General features: G+C 34.9%; 1 long non-coding RNA gene across 3 annotated transcripts in view; it reads left to right on the top strand.

The window, feature by feature from the left end:
• The window catches only part of LOC145276929 (uncharacterized), a 317,751-nt gene that overhangs the window by 49,074 nt on the left and 245,495 nt on the right, over nt 1–23,182 (top strand). For all 3 annotated transcript variants that reach the window (XR_013868055.1, XR_013868053.1, XR_013868054.1), the window contains one exon: nt 10,409–10,520. This is a non-coding gene — a long non-coding RNA (uncharacterized LOC145276929). Of the gene's footprint in view, nt 1–10,408; nt 10,521–23,182 lie in introns of those variants that run through there.

Below are 23,182 nucleotides of genomic sequence, written 5' to 3'. Positions count from 1 at the left end.
GGAAAACGTTCCAAAATGAGAAAAAGCATGTTTCTTATAGGTTTAATTTTCCATTTTGCATGGGTACCCAGTTTATGTTGTTCCATTTTCTTAGCTGATATAGAGATTTTCCGGTTTGGTGACTCTTGAATACGTAATATAAATTGTCCATATGAAAAAACAGTCAGTGTGTAACTGTAAGGCCCACAATTGTAAAGATTGTTCCCTGAGCTTTGTTGATGGTTATTGCAAATGACAATAAAATTGGAAAGTTCAATTTCCTAAAGTGTAATGATGTATCCGGTGGAATCATAGGAATGCATGGAATGAAGATATATTCATCTGTGAAAGGTCCTGTTAAGATTGTTGTTTCTATGATATTGTTTGTTAATTTTTTTTACTGCAAGCTATGTGCCATTGCAAAGCTTGGATTGGTTTATATTTCACAACATGATAATTAGTACACCAAATTTCAGTTACAATACATGCGGTGGCATCCCTGGCAAATATAGATGTTGGATAATTAACCACTTTATCTGCTTTCACAACAGTGTCGATGGATTTGTATTTGACTACCTCACTTGGAATTTTACATTGAATAATAGCATTAAGTTCATGGGCATCTTTGTATTGACCTGCAAGAATAGCTCATTCACTCAGTCAAATGGAATTCTTATAATTTGAATATCTGCAAAAACATTTTAAACTAACTATTCTTTTGATGAAATAAAATTACAAAAATTACAGAAGTTAAAAGTCAAAGAATTTTGCCCTTAACTCTGATCAGCTGGCACTTTTTCGTACCCAATTTCCCACAAGTGATGCAAAAGTTTTTGTGCGGATCGAACAGTCGGCAACTGGACATGCATATTTTGAGTTAAGTTTAATAGCTTCACATGTCACCAAAAAGTAGAGTATTTGAGGCAAGCATTTATTTCATCTGCTGGTGTTGATTGAAGAATAACAGGTAACATTTGTCTGAAATCTCCTGCAAGCAATATTACTGCATTCCCAAATGGTCTGACATTGCCACGCAAATCTTGCAAGGATCGACCAAGAGCCTCAAGTGATTTTTTGCGTACCATTGTGCATTAAGTTTGCATTTCTGCAATATTTTCCCCATATTGGATGTTTTGGAGATGTCGAACATGAGATTTTTGAAAAATTGAATGTTTTAAAGTAGAATAAATAATTCTTCTACTTGGCAGCAAGGTCGCAGGTATTCCTCATGCAGCAAGGGCTAAGGCTATGTCATTTTGTTACCAAATGGCTGCCAAAATCAATTTAATTAGAAAGGTTTTACCAGTTACTTCTGGTGCCGTTCAAGGTAGCAGTAATTTCCAAATAACTTCTATTCTCACAGTCAGTAAATTAGGTGACTAAAATAGGATTTATCCATGTTTTGACAATGCTTTATTCACTGTAATTAATTTAGGAGACTAAAATAGGATGAGGGATTAGAAATGGACAGATAGAGAGGAAGATATATAGATAGAAAAGAGAAAGTGAGAGGAAAATAGAGAAAGAGAAGGAGATAGAGAGATAAAGGGATTGATAGATAAACAGAGAGAGAGAGGGGGAGAGTTAGAAACAGAGAGGGATGAGACAGAGGAAAGGAGAGAGATAGAGGGAGTTAGAGAGAGAAAGGGGCTCAAAGAGAGATGGAGAGGGTGATATAGAGAGAAATATAGATTGAGAGAGGGAAAGGGAGAGATGGATAGAAGAGATATTAAGAGAGGAAGAGAGAGGGGGAGAGAAACAGAAGGTGAACTACATTTCACCGTTTGCTTCCTCGTTCAGTAGAGAAGAAATATTTCGAGACTGAGGCAATTTTAATGTTTTGTTATTATCCAGAGTACCCCTTTTTTTTGGGGGGGGGGCTAGATTTTCATCACATTAGAAACCGACCAGGTTATCTGTACTTTCACTTAACAAATTAATAAAAGAAAAACATATTGTAAAATTTGAATTTAACATGAAAATACTATTTTAAAAAATAGCACGATAACATAAGTGAATAAGTGCCACTTTAGGTACTCCTTGGGCGTTGAGTTCCATGGCGACCAGCATAATTATTTAATGGTCGCTCCCTTAGCCCCCCCTAGTCAAGGCTAATGCATGCGCATTCCAGATGGCGTCTTATTCTCTCTTTAACACGGTAAGTGTAGGAAAAGATATTATAAATAAGAAACCGGTTTAAATACTGTTAAAAACTCGCTCAATATATGTTACCGTGACATAGGTTGACATATATTCGGCGGGTTTTTAATAGTATTTTGTATAGTTTTTTATTTATAACCCCCTTTTCCATACTTACGGTGTTAAAGAGGGTGTGAGACGCCATCTTGAATTTTCGAATACATCGGTAAACACTGTATTTTTTCGAGCTGAATAAATATGTTACATTGAATAAAAACACTAAAATATATATACAGTTTGGCAGAAAAGTAACTTATCTTGCTTTTGATAACATTTATTTGTTATATATTTGTTTTTTGACAACTTTTTCGAATCTATGTGTACAGTAATACAAACCCAAATGATTTATTATTGTATTCATTGTGAAGCGAGGTGCTCGCTGGGCAAAACAACAAACAGCTCACTTAAAATTAATTTTTCAAAAAACATTAATAAGAAAATAAATATTTAGAAAAATTAATTACAAACAAATAATCAGACTTAGCTTGTTATAATAGGTGTGAATTTATTTGCCCTGGTGTATCACACTCGTGTTATTTTTAGTTCGAAAATAAAGAAGAAGAAATCCTTCCCGACTGGTCAAATGTTTTTGGCGATAAGTTGGGATGAAACGATAAATTAATTTTCTTTAGAAAATTCGTTCGGGTAAGGAGCGGCGTGAATAGATCAGAAGAATGTCTTTGCTTTTTTGTGTGGTTTCACCATTGGAAACGGGACAGGGTGTGTCGCGCACGAGCGACAGAGCGTGGCAGTAACGCGTCTTACTCCCCTGGGGTGCGCGAACAAAAAGAGGGCGAGAGACTCCTCGAATTTGGCGCCACGGTTTTTTTTTTGTCTTTTTCTTGGAGCTCTCCGGAAACGGTCAATGTTCAATGTCACTGTCAAAAGTAGTTCCGGGGTAGACGCTACAATTGAAATTTACTAATTTTTAAATAAAAAAGTAAAAAAAAAAAAGTTAATAAAAAAATAGTTGCTTATAGAAAACTTTTTTTTTTTTTTGGATTAGGTCCACCTTGGAATCACCCCCCAACCTCCAAATCTTAAGAACAGCTTCCGGAATAAACATAACTTTTGGAGGGGAGGGGGGCTAATAAACACGATTTGGGGGGTATTTAAAAAAAAGTCGATAAAAGTCGTCATTTAAAAAGAAATTTAAAAGCAAATGTTTGTAAAAGTGAGAAATTATTAATAAATGTTTAGTAACATTTTTCGGTGTTAATGCAGAGAGTGATCCGCGCTATTTTTTAAATCGTGTTTTTTTTTATTCCAACCAATATTATATCGAAAAAAAAAAAAAAAAAAACTAAAAAAGCAAGAGAGAAACTTTTTTTTTGGCCTCATATAATAAAGAAAAAATGTGTAAATTAAAAAATTTGGAAGATAAACAAATCAATTATGTTTTTTTTTTTTTTTTTTTACTAAACAGAAAATGAAATCTTTCGTCAATTCGTGGCTGTGAAATGAATCGAACCGGAAGTTCAGTTTTATCAACAAAACAGATTCGCAGTAACGGTTAAAAAAATATATTTATTTTATTTAATATTTTAATTTTAATAATTCGCGAGGTAAATTTATTTTAATAACATAAAAACATAACTCGACTCTAAAAATGGGTTGTCTGAAAATTTCAAATAAATTGGTAACGTAGAAATATGGTTTTATTCGTTTAGAACGACCCAACTTTACATTTATATATATATAGATATATATATATATATATATATATATAAATATACATCTATATATATGTACATATATCTCTCTCTATATATATACATAAAATTTATATATATATATATGCATATATCTCCAGCTATGGTATAGCTGGAAATGTCTTCTCAATTATTAAATCATTTCTCTCTGATAGGTTCATAAGAGTAATAGTTGATGGGCAAAAATCAGAAGCTCACAGTATAAATGCTGGAGTCCCTCAGGGGTCCATCCTGGGCCCAACTCTTTTCCTGATCTACATTAATGATCTTCCAAATCACATCCTTACATCATTCGTAGACATTTTTGCTGACAACACTACCATCTATGGTAGCACATCTAAGACAGTAAATGACCAAGTTCTCTCCGATTCTCTCTCCTCTGATCTTGATCACGTTGTACAATGGGGAAAGGAGTGGCTGGTTACTTTTAATGCATCTAAAACGAAGCTTCTATCTTTACATCATCAACGTTCTGATCCCCATCTGGCATCAGTTGAAATGAATGGCTCTCGTCTTGGGGTGGCCTCAAGTTTTGACAGGCTTCTGGGCTTGACCTTTACTCCTGATCTTAAATGGAATACGTACATCAAATCTGTTGCCAAGGCCGCTGGAAAAATGGTGGAATCCTTCTATCGTTCCAGTAGAAATCTCACTGCTGATGCAATTCTCTATCTATATACGAGCCAGATAATCCAAGGATAGAATACTGTTGCCACATATGGGCAGGAGCTGCTAGAAAAGACTTGTCCTGCCTTGATAGGGTTCAAAATAGACTTCGTGGCCTGGTGGGAGATGTCCTTTTCTCTTCGCTGTAACCTCTATCTCACAGAAGAGATGTTGCGAGGTTGTCTCTCTCCTATCGTTATTTTCATGGAAAGTGTTCGACTGAACTTCAATCTATGGTCCCCCTTCCTCAAACTTTCACAAGAAACACTCGACTAGCTGAAAAATTATCAATAATTCCCCCCACTCTTTATCTGTGCCTAAATCTAAACATAGATTCCATGATCAAAGCTTTTTTCTTAGAACTGCACGCCTGTGGAATTGTCTTCCGTTTTCCTGCTTTCCAGCTGTCTATAATATGGTTGTCTTCAAGTCCAACGTGAACAAGTTTCTGATGAGCCGTTTCACTTAAGTTTACAAATTTACCGAACTTCCATTACTATCGATTACTATATTGTCCTTTTGACTACTGTACACTCTTTAACCCTTATCCTTGAGTGGCCTATCGGCCTTGATAAGTGGTGACGCCTATGTAAAAAAAACAACAAAAAACATAGTGGCTATAGATGTATATTCGTGCGTGGCTCAGTGGTTAAGGGATGAGCTAGGGGATTTGTATGTTTTGGTTTCAATTCGAGATGATAACACCCAAGTAGTTTTTTAGTTTTGATTTCACAACTATATTTGGTTCAATATGATAATCGATGGACAATTTTCTATATTATAATAAATGTGTAATCTGCATGAATTAAATTATCATATTTAAGCGCATCTTACGACCGGTCAATGTTGAGCAACGCCGGGCGTCAAAGCTAATATATATATATATATATATATATATATATATATATATATATATATATATATATATATATATATATATATATAAAGAGAGAGAGAAAACGAGAAAAAAAGAGAGAGATTCTGATTATCAGTGTTCATCACTGTGCCACCATAGATCGTTAAGCCTTACCGAAATGGCAATTGATAATATGTGGGATGTTGTCGAAGGTAGTCAATAATTATAGATGCTGAATAATTTTGGTGGGCATTTCACGTGAAATAATCTGGATATTAGAATTTAACTGAGAAAAATCAAGCGCGTTAGACTCAGTGGGATTTTGCTTAACTAGAAAATAAGAATGGCGCGTAGGAGTTTGAAGACCAATGAAACAATGATTGATTGGACTAAGCAACGGTTATCTTTTTCAAGATAACGTGGTCACTTTCTTACCTCAAACGACACGAAGTGTAAATATTATACATGGTATCTATTTGGAAATGTAAGGGGTTAAGTTCGTCGACAAAAAAAAGCGCGTTTACAAGATTATAGCTAACATTTTAGGATTCCAAACTTCGATCGCAGAGACTGTAGTCGTGAGCTTTGAAAGTCTGAAACCTGTAACTGTTTTTTAATTGGTAAATAATTATTTCAGTGTTTTGCTTATGAAAGTCTTTATGGTGATGTACTACCTACGTGAATAAGAGAGTATTAATTCTCTGACAGTCTTTGTCGTCTCCTATATATATTTGAGTTGTTTATTTGTTTTGTTTGCGGTACTTTCTGAATGAATTCAATTATACGAAAGTGCATTTTTACCTAAATCCGAGTTCAGAATGAGTTTTCCTTTGACCAATTTGCTATCCCCAAATGGGGGCGGGGCATATGTTGTTTTTTTTTTTCAAATATTATTATCCACTCTCTTTGACCAATATATATATATATGATTATTTTTCCAAGTGACTAGGAAGCGTGGATCACCTTGGCCGACTCGATTGCACTCGCCCGCCAATCTTTTATATAAAGAGCCCGATTAAGTTAGTTTTGTGTTTTGCAGTATGCCACTTAACGAGGGTTCACTAGAGACTGATCTGCTCTGGTGGGGTCGGCTTAGGGAGAGCGGTATGATGTTGAAAGACCCGAAACCGCTCAATGATCTAGGCCAAGAACATCACTGAAGATACGCACGAAAAGGAAAAATAACAAGAATTTTAGTGCGTACGTTTGAACTATATATATATATATATATATATATATATATATATATATATATATATATATATATATATATGTACGTTCAAAAAGTAATACCTCTTATTTTTTATTCCGTTCGAAGGAGATTGTAAACTGCATAGTTATGATGACTGAACTTATGCGTTCAGAATCGGGACTTTTTATCTCTCTGTTCAAATATTGACGATGTGGGATTCTAAGAAAGGAACCCGTGTTTATATGTGCGTCGGAAGTTGAAATGCGTTATTAAATTATAGGTAAAAATGCATTGAGGATGGTAGTAAATATATAGAAATATAAATTCTGGAGAACAATAGGTCGAATCTGTTAATGATATCACGCCCACGTTCGTAGCTCTTTAACTTTTTAAGTTAAAAAAAACATAGGAGACTTTACTTGTATGTATCTACCTAAATATAGGTGGGACCTGGTGTATGTAGTGAATTTAACACTTTCTCAAGCACTAAGTGCATCACCATAAGGTTTTTCCTAAAATGTGATAGTCACAAAAATTTCTTTACTGATTCATATGTAAAAATATGTTTATATTCCTGAAATTCAAAAGCAACTATCATGTAACACAATATTGTAGTGAGTCACTTTATTTACAAATTATAAATACTCAGTGTATAAGTCTAAAATAAGTTTTGTTTCTTATTTTATCACATACAGTGGCTATAAAAAGGAGTTCCGCACCTGTAATTTTTTCAAAAACTGCAAATTTAAGCTAAATTAAATGTAACTGTTTTTAAAAAGTTCTACCTCATTTGATTTGCCTTTTATTTCTCTATAATTTTAACTGTTCATATTTCACTTTTAATTAAAGTATATTAGGTTCACGTCAATTTAAAAAAAAATAACTTCAAATCGAGAAGGCAAAAAAGAAACTCTGCCCAATGGAAAATTGTTATTTAAAAGCAACTTTTGAACATCAATACAACACAAATACAAGATCACAATTAACTAGTTAATATTTAGTAGCATAGCCCTACTGCAATTTGACAGTCGACAATCTTTTAGGGTATTCTTGAATTAGTTTGCGGCAATACTCCGGTGAAAGTGCTTCCTACTTCTGTTTATTTTTTGTCCAAAGTCATTCCAGATTAAAATTTTTCATTACGTAGCTGTTGCTTGATGTAATGCCATACGTTTTCGATGGGATTGAGGTCTGGGGATAGTGCATGCCTATCGAAACACAGAATATCATGCTCTTCAAAGAACCTCTTGACATGGCCAGCTGTGTGAATGGGAGTATTATCCTGCATGAAAATGGGATTCTCATCGAAATTCCGGACTGAGTAGGGTAGAAAATGCCCAGTTTACATATTAATGTACATTGACGAATTAATTTGACTTTGCAAGCAACATATAGGCCCTGGATCATTGGCACTAATAACGCCCTACACCAAAACTGAACCTTTTTGCAGCGTTAAAACTGTGCATATAAGATGAGATTCTTCGTCCTTTCTTTCGACGGATGTACTGCCTACCATCCCTGCCTATTAAACTTGCTTTCGTCGCTTAAACTCACTTTCGACCAATATGAAGAGGCATGATCTGCATTGCATCTGATGAAGTCCAGACGGCGCTTTCTATTCTTTTATCTTGCAACACAGCCTCGCAAATTAATTTTTCTCAATCTGTTCTAAACTGTAGAAAAAGATCACTTTTTAACAAGATTGCACTGTTGTTTGATGTGGGAAACCGTTTAAAATTTGTTTCTGAGGCTGTGGATTTTGATAGCATTGTCTTTCCTGGAAGAAGAAACCCTAGGACGATCAGATTTAGGGGCATCGCAAACACTGCCGATGTTTTTGTGCTTTTGCACAATCATTCGTATCGTTTTCTCATCAAATTTATATCTGCGACCAAATCCTCGATTGGATAAACCAGAAAAGTGGACATTAATGAGCTCAGAATATCACTAAGAGAAAGTCAAGGCATATGGACTAAATGTTATGTTGTATAACCTGCAACAACAACAATTACGATCAGATATGCTTTGTTGCCTAAAATTCCTTACATTTAAATTAATGAAGGAATTTGTTGCTAATTCTTTTTCATGAAGACAACGTAACTATAACCAGGCGTATTAAAATTTTCACACAACTGTTTAAATAAAGGATGAATGCCGACAAAACAGTTACCAAAAGTTAGAGCACCAACAACTGCTACTATAAATTTTGTCCCTTACTTTTGGACGTTCCTATTTTGAAAATAAATACCGAAATAATTGTTATAATTCTCTTTCTATCTTTTGCAAATGATTTACATTTGAGTATGTTATTATGGATGATAACGACTACCAGTTGTCAAAATTTCAGCTTTTCACAGTTGTTATTATTAGGTTTAAGTATTAGGTTTTAAAATTTTGTCCCTTAGTTTTGGACGCTACTGTACATACATTATAATGAACTTCTTCAATTATGGTTAGTTATTTTTATTTTAATGTTGAACTCTGAATGAACTGTCCGCATGAGTTGTTTTCCATATTAATTGTCTCATGTATTTTTTAGGTTTTATGACTACAAATCATAAAATTTTTAGTTTCATCCTATGCAGTAACCAGCAAATACATAGAAATGTTAAAAAATTTTAGCGTGACTTTTGGATTATTTTGCTAACAGTTTTTCCTCTGATAAGGGGAATTTGCATTCTCTGAAAATCCGCGGATTAAGGTGCATTTAGCTACCAGCTTTGGAGTATTCTGCCGAATAACAAAAACTTTTTGTAAATTTCTGCTTTATATATATATATATATATATATATATATATATATATATATATATAAAATACTAATCATAGTGGGGGTGATAAGTAGTCAAATGGATTACTCCTAATCTTATAAATACAAGAATGGTAAATTAAAAAATATATCCATGTTAATTTTCAGTCTCAAAATTTGATATTCAGAGTAGTGTGATTTGGGAAAATCTTTCTAATCCTTTTTCGGCTAGAAATTTGGCTGTTAAGGGGTAAAAATTCAACGATTTGACCTTTAAGAACTCTACCAAACTCCTCCGACAATCTTGGATATAAACAATTGACATTTTCGATATACGTTCCCTGGGTATGGGTAATTAAATTTGAGTCCAAAACAATAAATGTTAAGGGGTCATAATAGGGATCAAAGTTTTAACAAATTGATCGCTGCAGTCTTTAACAAATTACTCAGATAATTTCTGGTCTAAACCTTTGAAATTTTACATGAAGGGTAATCAGAGATAGGGCAAGCTTAATCGGTTTAGGTCGAAGATTTGAGCTACCAATATATAAATGTAAGTATGTATGTTTGAATTTCTGCCTAAAACTTTCGACAGATTTTCACAAGATAAGTATCGTTTTTAAGCTCAACCTTTCAGACGATAGATATCGAAGAATTGGCTAAAAACATTAATATCTTCATCCTTAACTGTGCACTTTTCTACAGGTAGGGGTCGCTTTTTTCACCGATATTGTCGAAAGTCATCCCATTTTTTCAATTGTCTAGCTTTAATGTAAACCTACCTCGCTTCCGGTTTGGCGGTGGTCGCAGCAGCAAAGGCATCACGTTTTTTCTCATTCTTTTCCTCCTTCGCGGTATGGGCTCGAGCCTGCTTTCCTATTACCACATTTTTTTTTGGCTGAAATGCTAGTGTGTATATATATATATATATATATATATATATATATATATATATATATATATATATATATATGGTGACTCCTTTATAATAAAATAATTGTACTTTTTGTTTAATGATGTTTTTTTTTATTAAAAATGTTTTCTTATATATTTTAGCGTCGACAGCCGTGTAGGAAGTTGCGTTTCGATCTCGACTAGTCACCGTTTCTCTAGCCATGCTGAAGAGCTATGATACAGCGAAGCAGTGTGTTTTGGGTTGATATCTTTGGTAAGTAGAATAACCTATTGCCACCAATGTATACCGCATTGCTTATTGTATTAACACTTGCAGCTCTCAGGCTATTGACAATGTTTACATTCTGAATTCATTTACTTTCAGCGTCGGACGATATGTTTAGTGTTTAGAAGTGCTGATTGTCATACTGACGGTCGAGTTTCGATTCAAGCTTGAGACACTTGCTGTTTCTAGCCACACTGAAGAGTTTGCTGTTAATAAATGCATATAATGTATTCTGTTAATTGATTATCTGCGTTATTCAGCGCTTTTTAAACGCGTAAACTATTTTGTACATTGTTGAAATCATTTCTTTTCACATTTTTTTTTATCAGTCCGTCACAAATATTCCCTTTGTCAGTGTAATAAATATCTAGATTTATGTCTTGCACGTAATAAAATGGAAATAAATATGTGAAGTGTACACACACACACACACACACACACACACACACACACACACACACACACACACACACACACATGTATTTATAGACACAACAACATTTATTCGCATATTCATACATATATAAATGCACACATTCTTATCTCTATTATATAAAAGGAACTTTGTGCATGTGTACGTGTTAGTTTGCTTCCTATGGCCGATTTAAAAAAAATATTCCTACGGAAGTACTTGATGTTTCTGGGAATGTTTATGCTCAGGATTTGAATCGGAATGCTTCTGATAAGTATCGAAAAAAAAACTGATTAAAGAAAGAAGCCCGATAAAGACTGAAATTCACACTTTTATACAAGCTAATATCAGCAGTGCATTTAAAAAGTTTTATCACGGTACAAGCAAGTGTATAAGATCCACAGTACGTGCTTTGATAGGACAGGGGCTCGTTCAAAATGAATGTTTCTGTTTAGAGCACAATTGAACCATCATACTCGACTTTTGTATTTTGAACTTTAGTTCAAGCTACTATGTAAACATGATTTTATAACATCAACAGTAGGTTCTTTGATAAGATAATGAATGCTGTATTAAGCACTCTTGTATTAACCTCGTTAAACTTGATTGGTTACTTTATCTCTGGAAAACAATAACCTCAGATTATATATATATATATATATATATATATATATATTTAAACATGTATACCATATACTATGTCGTCCGCCTGACTCGACATAAATATGGTTCATTTCTTTATTGTTCATGTAACGGTATGAATTCGTTTTATCGATTTGAGCGCTAGAGTTTGAGCATTTGACTCTTGTTCTTTGTTCTGGGGTTCGAATTAAATAATTAAATATTTATCATGAAATAATTTATATATATATATATATATATATATATATATATATATATATATATATATATACAGTCATCCACATACAGTCCTGTTTCGTTGTATCATAACCCATCAGTGCGGCTAGAGTAGCACCTTTCCCAAGACGAGGATGGAACCTAGAACCATCGCCTTGATAGTCAGCAGTTCTCTCTCTCACTCTCTCACTCTGTTTCTCTCTCTCTTTCTCTCTCTCTCTCCCTCTCTCTCTCTCTCTATCTCTCTCTCTCTATATATATATATATATATCGCCCATTTATAAATTTATATAGATGTATATATCAAAACGATATTTTTGATTAAGGACTACTGTGTTTTCATTCTTTTATATTTTGCGCGACTCTGTGAGCTATCTGTCGGGTGTCGGTGTGCGCTGATGAAATAAAAACATTGAACATTTTTTGATAATCGATCACCAGAGCCTTCGATCTTCACTAATATCTCCACTAGATTAGAATGTAGCATTCATAATTCGTCATCTTATTTTGTTCAGACAGGAAACCTGTTCGATGTAATCATATCAATGTGAGTACATTTTTTTAAAATTTAATATATGACCATTACAAAGAATAACTCACAGCAACTTCTTAAGAGTAGCTCGGTAACCAAAAAATTACAAACTGTATCAACTCGATACGCAAAGAAATGAAACATGCAACAACACTGACACTTTCCATAATAGAAAAAGCAAATACGAAACAACTACTAATAAACCGTGATTCGAAAAATATATTTCACAAATGTACGAAAACTACTTAAAATACAACGACATTTAATATATCTAATATACTGAATTTCAAACATAAAAACAACAATAACAGCACACATTAACTTATATGTCAAACCGTTGAACAAACACTGTTCATGTTCAAGTTTACAAAATACTGTATACGTTCACTTGTCGGCGGAAGGAATGCGTTCTGACTCTGAACTCGAATGTTGAGAACATACCTCGGTAATACAAATCTACGTTTCTATCTACCCCCTACACTTTATATCTCATACAAGTGCAATTCATTGTCACCTCATAAATTATAATCAGCGGGCACCTATTAAATTTAAATCTCGAACACGAAAGTAATACTCAATACCTGCACAACACGTTTAAAAATCTGTGTAGAAATCTACACGGAAAAATAGTGTTAATAACCTTGAATTTGGAATAGGTATTTAACATCTTAAGATTTTCAACAAATTACATAAACAGCTTAACCAAATAATTAGTTTACATAAATAACGGAATTCAAACTAAAATAAATCGACAAACAACTAAATTAGCTACTTTGACAACTCTGACGATAAAATGATGGCAACCTTCTGTCTCTTGAGACAATGGCATCCTGCAACTGCTGTGGCTAACAAGGTGCAAACCGGGGCAGTTGATAAGAGAACCTTTGTTTGCCCATTTATCAGGGTTCCCCTCTTGGCATTGCAGGCAGACTTCAACAGAAAGGCAAGCCAATATAGTTGGTGCCAGCGCGGTTGCAGGAGCTGCCGGAAAGATGTCGCAGAGATTCACCATCCGCCTATCGGAACTCCAGACTGGATTTTTTGTCGAGGGTTTACTTCCTTAGCCATTGCCTTTTCCAAGGCATCCATAATGTAGTGAGGCTGACGATAAAAAAAAGCAACAAACACCGAAAGAAGAAGAAAATAATTTCTGATGACGATTGCCAAGATCGAAAAAAAAAAGAGAGACTGAATATAGAAATAATTTAGATTCTTACTAGACTAGACAACTCCTAATACTCGGAAGATTGCTCGAAGATCCGAGAAAGTAATAAAAAATATCACAAATGGAAATTCTGTAATCTATATATCTATAAAAGTGAAAGTGTCTGTCTGGCTGTCTGTGTGCATGTGTGTATCTGTCTGTGTACATTTCCCTACACAATAACTCTGTCGATTTTAAGTCTACAGACTCGAAATTTGATACAAAGGGTATTGAGATTTGGGAAATTTTTATAATCCTTTCCAGCCAGAAATTTGGCTGTTAAGGAGTCAAAGTTCAAAGATTTGACCTTTGAGAACTCTACCATACTCCTCCGACAATTTTGGATATAAACAATTGAGATATTAGATATAGATTTCTTGGACATGGATCTAACCTAATAACTTAATTTGAGCCGAAAAAATAAATGTTAAGGGGTCATAATAGGGGTCAAAGTTTTAAAAAATTACCTCCGCGGTTTCTACCAAATTACTCAGACAATTTTGGGTCTAAACATTTGAAAATTTACATAAAGGGTATTCAGAGATAGGGCAAGCTTTTTAATCGGTTTGGGTCGAAAATTTGAGCTACCAATATATAAATGTATGTATGTATGTTTGCATGTCTGCCTAAAACTGTCGACAGAGGCGACGGATTTTCACAAGATCAGTATAATTTTGAAGGTCGACCATTCAGACGACAAGTACCGAGCAATTGGCTAAAAACATTAATATCTTCACTCTCAACTGGGCATTTTTCTACAGGGAAGGGTCGCTTTTTTCACCGATATATTCGAAAGTCATCCCCTCTTTTCGAGTTTCTAGCCTTAATTAAAACCTACGTCACTTCGGGTTTGGCGGTGGTCGTAACAACAAGGACGTCACGTTTTTCCCCGTTCTTTTCCTCCTTCAGGGTACGGGTTCGAGCCTTCCTTCCTACTACCACTTTCTTTTTTTTTTGGTCAACACACACCTCCAAACATCCCGGCAACGCCGGACACCCATGCTAGTCTTTAATGAAACTTGTATTGATCTTCAAGGAAAACTTGAAAGCCTTAAAAGGGATCGTGATCCCGGCTTGATTATGAACTCTAAAACTTTTTTATTTAAATAGGGAGCGAAGGTGTATGTTTTGTTCATCCTGTATTGCCTTTCGGTTCTAACACCCCCATGTGCCACTGTATTTTTCAAATTATTATAGCTTGACAAGACGTCAAAGTTACGTCGGGTGATATGTTATCTACACTCGTATCAAAACGGCCTGAGAATGCCAATCATTGATATTCGTTAACATACGCTACGCTTATGTTACCTTGACAGAATATGCACGCCTTCTTAGTAAAAAAGAAAAGAAAAGAAAAAAAAGTGAGTTGTTGAATGAAAATCCCATTTGCACGCTCATGTTAAGTGGAGGGATAGAGAACATCCGAAAATGAGTGCCTCCTTTTATCGCAAATTTACACGAGCTTTAGAATTTCTCTCTTACTGGTGAAAGGCAGCCTCTCTGAAAATGGGCTGTTATCCAGTAAGAAGTTATATCGCGTATTTTTTTTTTATGGAAATAGCTGCAGGCAAAGCATAAAACCACCTGACGTAAGGAGCTTAAAATAATATTTCAATAGCAAAGTATAAGCTGGGATACATCCTTCTCAGCAACTCAAAGTAAAAGTTGCCAGCGAAACAGAAGCACTCTTCCTCAACTTCAGCAAAATAAAGACAATGAAAGGAGCACTGGCACCAAATGATGAAAACTTTTGTGGACAAATAAAAAATGTTGAAAATGGAGAAGATTTCAACTTCCTGGGTGCAGTTTTCACTAACAAAGTAGGTGACACCAAAGAAGTAAGACGACGTATTGCAATGGCAAGGATAGCAATGGTTGCGCTATTCAATATCCGGAAAAACAGATCCATTTCACAACGCTCAAAGAAACAAATCCTGCAAGCATTGGCATTCTCAATAGCAACATACGAAGCAGAATGTTGGGTCTTGAAGAATGTCGACAAAAAGGAAAATTGCTTCGTTTGAATTGTGGTGTTACAGTTAACCTATTTGTGTAAACTTGGTGGACAAACGTACAGACGAATAGGTTCTTGAGACGATTGGGCCATCCTGAAAACTGTTGGACACATTAACGACAGGAAATTGCAATTTTTGGGACATGTGGCCAGGTCTTACATGAGATCTGCTCTTTGGTAAAACCCCTGGCAACAGAGGATGTGAAAAACCAAAAACAAGAATGTCAGACAACGTGACAGACATCGCGGACATTAGCATAGCTGAGTTGCTCAGAATGACGCAGAAGCGGAGTCAATGACGATGATTCGTGAAAAGTGCCACGACTGGTAAGTAGTGATTAGGTCTGGGACAACAGAATATTCTTTTCATTGTTTTTACTCTCGAGTATATATCCGACACAGACGTAGTTAATCAAACGAAAACTCGCATCACTCCATATAAAAGACATATAAGATATCAACGGATATATACTCGAGAGTCGAAATAATGAAAAAAAATATTTCGTTGACCTAGCCTTAGTAATGACTATCCGTCAAAGAGAGAGAGAGAAAGAGAAAGAGAGAGAGAGAGAGAGAGAGAGAGAGAGAGGCACGGATAGAGAGGGAGGGAGCAATTCATCCGTTTTATTGAGTGAAAAGCCATTCTCTTATAGAAAAATGAAGTTCTCCCAAGCAATAAATAAATAAATACTACTACTACTACTACTACTACTACTACTACTACTACTACTACTACTACTACTACTTAAAATAATAATAATAATAATAATAATAATAATAATGAAATGCAGAGAAATTTTTCCAGGTAAAGAATTAATTCAATCAGGACCAGCGGTGTGTAGTTCCCTTCTCGTTTCAAGCTATGGTTAAAGAATTTCAAGAGATTGCGTATCTCTATCTCTACTAATATAAAGAAAGAACTCACACATACAAAGTAACATTCCTATACAGAATGTCCAAAAAGTCAATGAAGGTTTTTGAACTTAAATAGATTCTTTATTTTTCATGAAATCTTTATGCAATTTCAACACAATCTGACTAAGGCAACGGGAATTTTTTTAATGCAAAATTCAAACAATCTTTATGTCTTTTAATTGTTGCCCATGTTCAGCTTCGCATATGTGTGCTCTTTCCAAAACAGACTTGACTAGCCCCGACTTTTTTCTTGTTAGGATATCTTCAAGAAAGAGTCTATCTTAACAAACTCCAAACCCTGCAAGAATTGAAGGAAAATATCACGAACAAAATAAGGAAGATAAATCGCAATCCAGAGATTCCGCAATCTTTCATGAACATTGTTTTGATTAAAATAATCGATGAAAAAAGAAACAGGTGATTTTTAACCAAAGTTAACACCTTACACGACCTAACATCACAAGTGCATATGAGAAGTTTTATTACCACACAAGCCGAAAAGCCCCGCATATAAAATCAACAGTAGGTGATTTGATATGACTGGTGCGCGTTCGAAATGAATGTTTCTGTTTAAATCACAATTGCATCATGATAATGATTTTTTAAATTTTAAACTTAAATTTAAACCATTATCACTGGGTTAGCTTTAATTCAAATAATTTAAAACTTTAATTCACATAATCTTAAACTTTAATTCAAATAAGTTTAAACTTTAATTCAAACCATTTTATATAAAAAATAATTTTATAAAATCAGTAGTAGGTTCTCAACAGTGCAATGTAAACTACAATGTAGTGTGAACTTAGTCAAAGTGAGAGGCATGCGACGCTTCCTCCCGGTGCATCGCGATGGGTACCGAACTACAGCAGTCAATAAATCGATTTGATTGAAAAATGGGCGATTTCACCAGTTTTGATGACAATAAAAATGTGAGAGTATGAAACATTTTTTGATTATCATTCAATCCCGGGCAACGTCGGGTCGCCCTATTATAAAGTCATATTTCTATGTAGAGAACAAGCATCAACATAATAAAACGACTATTAAGAATTAAATCTTTATATTGTAGTTTTTACAGGACAGAGGCTATCGATGACAACAATCCGATTTTTTATGTTAGCTATGTATCTATAAAGGTAAGAATGTATGAGGACATTTCTCAACCTATATACTCAACAGATTTTTGGCCTACAGACTTGAAATTTGATATGTAGCATGTTCAGATACATGGAAAACTTTTTAATCGGTTTTCATCCGGAAAAACAGGCTGCTAAGTGGTCAAAATTTTAAAACAATTGGTACGTGAAGATCGACAGATTTTTTTTTTATCTGTTTGCTAACTGTTCCACGAATACGCGTGCGTGAATAGTTCAAGTGAGATTCATTATGTTAAAAGTAAGTGTGTTTGAAAACACATTTTAAAGATTGTATATAAAGCCGGCCTAGTGATAATCGTACTTGACTCCCTACGTTTTGGTTCTGATTTCAGTCCTAGTATATTATTTTCTGTTATCTACAAAAAGTGAACTGTTTAGAAAAAAAAACCCATAATACTCGCGTGCACATGTCTTAATTCTGTATGAATTAAAATATAATATTTATGCGTATTTTACGACCGGACAGCGTCAGGCAAGTTGCTAGACTAGTCTATATAGACATATAAGTGAAAATGTGTGTGTGTGCGTGTGTGTGAGGACACTTCTAAACCTATATACTCGACGAATTTAAAATCTACAGACTTCAAATTTGGAATATAGGCCATACAGATATGTGGAGGAATTTTTAATTCTTCATCCGGAAAAAAGGCTACTAAGGGGTCAAAAGCGAAAAATTCGTACGTAGAGGGGTGGGTGGGGATCGAATTTTTCTCTATTTGTCAAATGTGCCACGAATGCGCATGCGCGGCCAAAAAACGTCGCAGTTTCTTTACTTTAAGAATAAGCAGGTTGGAAAACACCTTACAAAGAACGTGTGAAGCTGAAGGTTATCGTACTTGACTCACTTTCTCTAGGTTTCGATCTCCGGCTCGAGTATTTTTTTTACTTACAAGAAGTGAACTATTTAGTAAAAATAATACTCGCAATGAACATGTCTGAGTTTTTCTTTTTTATTTATCTTTTTAAAGGAATTTAACGTTAAGTTTAGGGCACCCCTCTTCATGATAAATAAGAATTATGTATTAATAAAAATGTAATATTTAGGGATATTTTAAGACCAGGCAACCCCAGGCGGCCTGCTAGTATATCTATAAAAGTGAGATGTGTGTGTGTAAGGACACTTCTCCACCAATATGTAAACGAAATGGCAACTTAATATATAAGATAATCAGACATGTGAAAAACTTTTTCATCGGTTTTTATCCGGAAAAAGGCTGTTAAATGGGTAAAAATAAAAAAAAGTACGTGGGAGTACTCGGAGTTTTAACTGTTTTCAACTGTTTTACGAATACGCATGCGCACCGTGAAATATGGCTGCTTCTTTATGTTAAGAATAAGAAAGTTTGAAAACCCTTTGTAATGAATGTGTAAAGCTGGTCTAATGGTTATTGTACTTGCCTCACTGTCTTTAGGTTTCGATCTCCGATCGACTATTTTTTTTATTATACTTACTAGAAGTTAACTGTTTATATATATATATATATATATATATATATATATATATATATATATATATATATATATATATATATATATATATAACAATACTCGCATACACATGTCTCATTTTTTTTTGTATGAATTAAGATATGATATTTATGCGTATTTTACGACCGGCTAACGCCGAGCAGCCTGCTAGTTTATCTATGTATCTATTACATAGAAAAATTCGCGCATGAAAAGTAATATGGTTAAGATGAGGCTTAGTAATATTGTAGCATTAAGAATAAAAAAAATCAATTTAACATTATGTATAAATTAATGTTGCAAAATTTTAAGTTATAAATTTATTATATTTTTACTAGAATATCTTGTATTTGTCTTTTTCTAGTTTTAACTAACGCTTTTACTTTCCTAAGCGTAATCTTATCCATATTACTTTTCATGCTCGCATTTTTCTATGTAATCCATGATTTTTCCATGCTTTGCTTTGGAATAATATTTTCTTTTTGTGTTCAATATCATACGCATTGTTTTAAGTCCATGAAAAAAATAATCAATCACTCAATCAATCAATCAATCGATAAGGGTTTTGTCACTCAATGCAACCTCTCTCCCACAGAAGAGACGTTGCGAGCCTATCCTTGTTTTATCGTTATTTCCATGGCAGGTGCTCGTCTGAACTCAAATCTCTGGTCCCCCCTCGCCAATCTTTCACGAAAAACACCCGTCAAGCTGAATCCACTGTGAAAAATTTCCCCCACTCTATATCTGTGCCTAAATCAAAACGTGGATTCCATGAACAAAGCTTCTTTCTTAGAACTGCACGCCTGTGGAACTCTGTTCCGTCTGCCTGCTTCCCACCGGACTACAACTTGGATGTCTTCAAGTCCAATGTAAACAAATTCCTAATGAACCGCCCCCTTAAGTAAACACTTCATCAAATCTCCACACTAACGTACTGTACTGGCAATAACCCTTATTCCTGAGTGGCTTCCGGGCCTTGATAAGTGGTGATCACTGTGTAAATAAAAAGGAACCCCTTCCTGGACTTTAGCCATCTAACTCTGTCCTGAGCTATCCGCTGCCATGTGAGTGGATCTTGTTTAGAATGTCATTTAGTTCCTGTGGAGAGTGGTCCATCTATCATCAGCGAAAGTGAGATGTGACAAATGTTCGCCATCAATGTTGACTCCCCTACCCCTCCCCCCATTTAATCCAACTGATTATCGTATCTTGGAGACATGCTGTGAAGAGTTTTGGCGAACTGTTGTCACCGTGTCTTGCTTCTCTCTCCAGCTTGATCTTGTTATCACGATGGAGATATATAATAGCATAGCGACTTTCCCTTGCAGTTGACTGACGATGGTGGACTAACCTGCTATGAAACCTGGATATGGTCGATGGTGGCCAAATTTTCGCCGCAAAACTGATTAAAAAGCTTGCTGCATATATGAAACCCCTTTATATAAAATTTCAAATGTTTAGGCCCAAAATTGGCTGAATAGTTTGTAGAGACCGCAAAAATCAAATTATTTGCACTTTGACCACTTAGCAGTCACATTTTTGGCCAAAAACGGACTAAAAAGCTTGGTCTATGTATAAATACACTTTATGTAAAATTTCAAACGCTTAGACCAAAAATTGACTGAGTAATTTGGTAGATACCGTAGAGGTAATTTTTTAAAAAACTTTGACCCCAATTTTGATCCCTTAACATTTTTTGTTTTGGGCTCAAATCATAAGAAAAAGTTTGATACATGTCCAAATAACCTACATCTAAAATTTCAAGTGATTAGATCCAAAATTTGCGAAAGGGTTTGGTAGAGTTTTCAAAAGTCAAACCGTTGAAACTTTGACCCTTTAACAGCCAAATTTCTGGCCGAAAACCAATTAAAAATATTTTTTTCCAAATCTCAATACACCTGATGTCAAAGCTCGATTCTGTAGCCCGAAAACTGACAGTGTAGTTTTGTAGGAAACTGTACACACAAAGCCATACACACGCACACGCATACTAACAGACAGGCAATGTCACTTTTATAGATGTATAGATATAAACATTACCCTAATCTATAACACTCTTTAAAACTTGATTCTATCTGTTAACGATCTTATAAAGAGCTCGCTTGTAAAATTCTTCATGTTTGTTAAATATGAACCCAACTTATGTTCAGTCATCTCTTGTGCTGTTAACTTAAGGCCATCTAAATGTTTTGTCATCCTCGAAATAAATGATAATCAGAGGGAGCTAGGTCAGGAGAATATCCATGAATGGTTCAGAATTCTTAACCAAATTCTAGAATATCTTTGGTTAGTAGTGCTGTTTGGGAACGAGCATTATCATGATGAAAGAGGGTCATTTTCAGGTCAATATGGGTTGAATAGTGCAAAAAGTATACGAATGATGGTTTAATAATCTGAAAGGAAACATTATTAATATAGTGATATGTTTAAGTAGTAACAATCGATGCCTCCGTTCAGTCTCGAAAGGCAAAGGAGGCCGCCTGTAAGGGCAGCTGCGCGTGTAATTGTGAGGCAAGAGTTGCGCAATCACTAACCACACCTCTCCTTAATCGGCACTGTTTGAGTCCAATGGATAGGAGAATTCCAGGACGACTGGTAACAATGCCGAGATAAACGGAAAGCATAGACAGCACCTGGAAGTCTCAAATGGTTACCCATTTAGTACTAACCAGATTTAACGTTGCTTAACTTCGCTGATCCAGCGGGAAAAGATGTGTCAACATGATTAAGCCCTATATAAGCAATAACGATATGCACGACATTAATTACAATAATTCAAAATGCCCCTTCTACAAACCGGTGTCCTGATGCATAAGATGAATTAAAACGTTGTATTTCTTTTGACAGATAGAATATATCCTTATCCAAGTGCCCTTGATATTGTTGTTTCATAATATATATTTCTGAAGATTCATCTCATAAACACTTGAAGGGGTAGATAAAGAAACAAACAGAAAGTATTACAGTAAAAAAAAGTGGTGGTTAAAAATTTAGATTTAATTACGTAGACACATCGTTTGCTGTAAGATTAGAAAATGTAAGCGCAGTTGATCAAGTTGGAAGAGAGAGAGAAATATATATATATATATATATATATATAGAGAGAGAGAGAGAGAGGGAGAGAGAGAGAGAAAGAGAGAGATTAACCATTGCAGGCCTTTGAAGTGTAACCACAGGTGGAAGGTGACCTTAATTGCAAAGGGTAGAGTTTGATGCCAGAAAGCTTTCTATTCTAATAGTTTCTTCTCTTGAACAGCTAGACTTTGGAATTCTCTTCCTGCTGTCTGCTTTCCTGGCTGTACTGATATGCAGAAGTTTAAATGTACCATAAATATCTTGTTAATCTTTCCTAGACATGACCTCAAATATTATTTCTGGCATTTAGGGACATCAACAATGAAGGGGTGAGATCTTGTTGCTAAACGGGTTTGTCGGGGATATGTACGTTGAGAGGAGACAAGTGAAACGAGTTCATCAGAACACATTCCATCAAAATATTTGTAAAACAGACACCGTGATGCAACATTCAGGTGATGGGACAGGAGATGGAGATTAGTTGATAAAGTGATACTGATTAGATTGACAACTCTTTTTTTAACTTAATCTAAGAGGAAGAGACTAATGGTAGATGCACCAGCCCAGATGTGGCAACAATACTCTATGCATGGGCGAATACTGTGCTTGTAAAGGTACAGGATACTCTCAGGCGTGATTAATCTTCTAGCTCGATAGAGGGAACCCACCTTCTTTGCAGCAGTCTTTGCAATGTCCTCTATGTATTTGGTCCAGTTCATATTGCCTGCAAATGTTAGGCCGAGGAGTTTGAAGGCAGAATTCTCAGGTAGGGTGCTATTTGTCATGGATATAGTGGGTTGGAGAGGCGTTTTGTAATTGTTAAGGGAGTGCAGCTTAGTTTTTACTAGCATTAAATGCTACCATTGGTAGCTAGACCTACACGTTGCTTTTTTTCACTCATGTTCAATTGGAAGATATGCTTTGTAAGGGGTGAACATGAGTAAAAAAAAAAATTCAACAAAAAATCTACAGACGGGCAGTTCTAGAAAAGAAACTTTTTATATAATTTGCGCAGT

The sequence above is a fragment of the Euprymna scolopes genome, chromosome 5, assembly GCF_053919585.1.
Source record: "Euprymna scolopes isolate OS-2025 chromosome 5, ASM5391958v1, whole genome shotgun sequence".
NCBI classification, from domain to species: Eukaryota; Metazoa; Mollusca; class Cephalopoda; order Sepiida; family Sepiolidae; genus Euprymna; species Euprymna scolopes.
The sequence above is the reverse complement of the archived record's forward strand: the minus strand, read 5'-3'. Positions and strand labels throughout refer to the sequence as shown.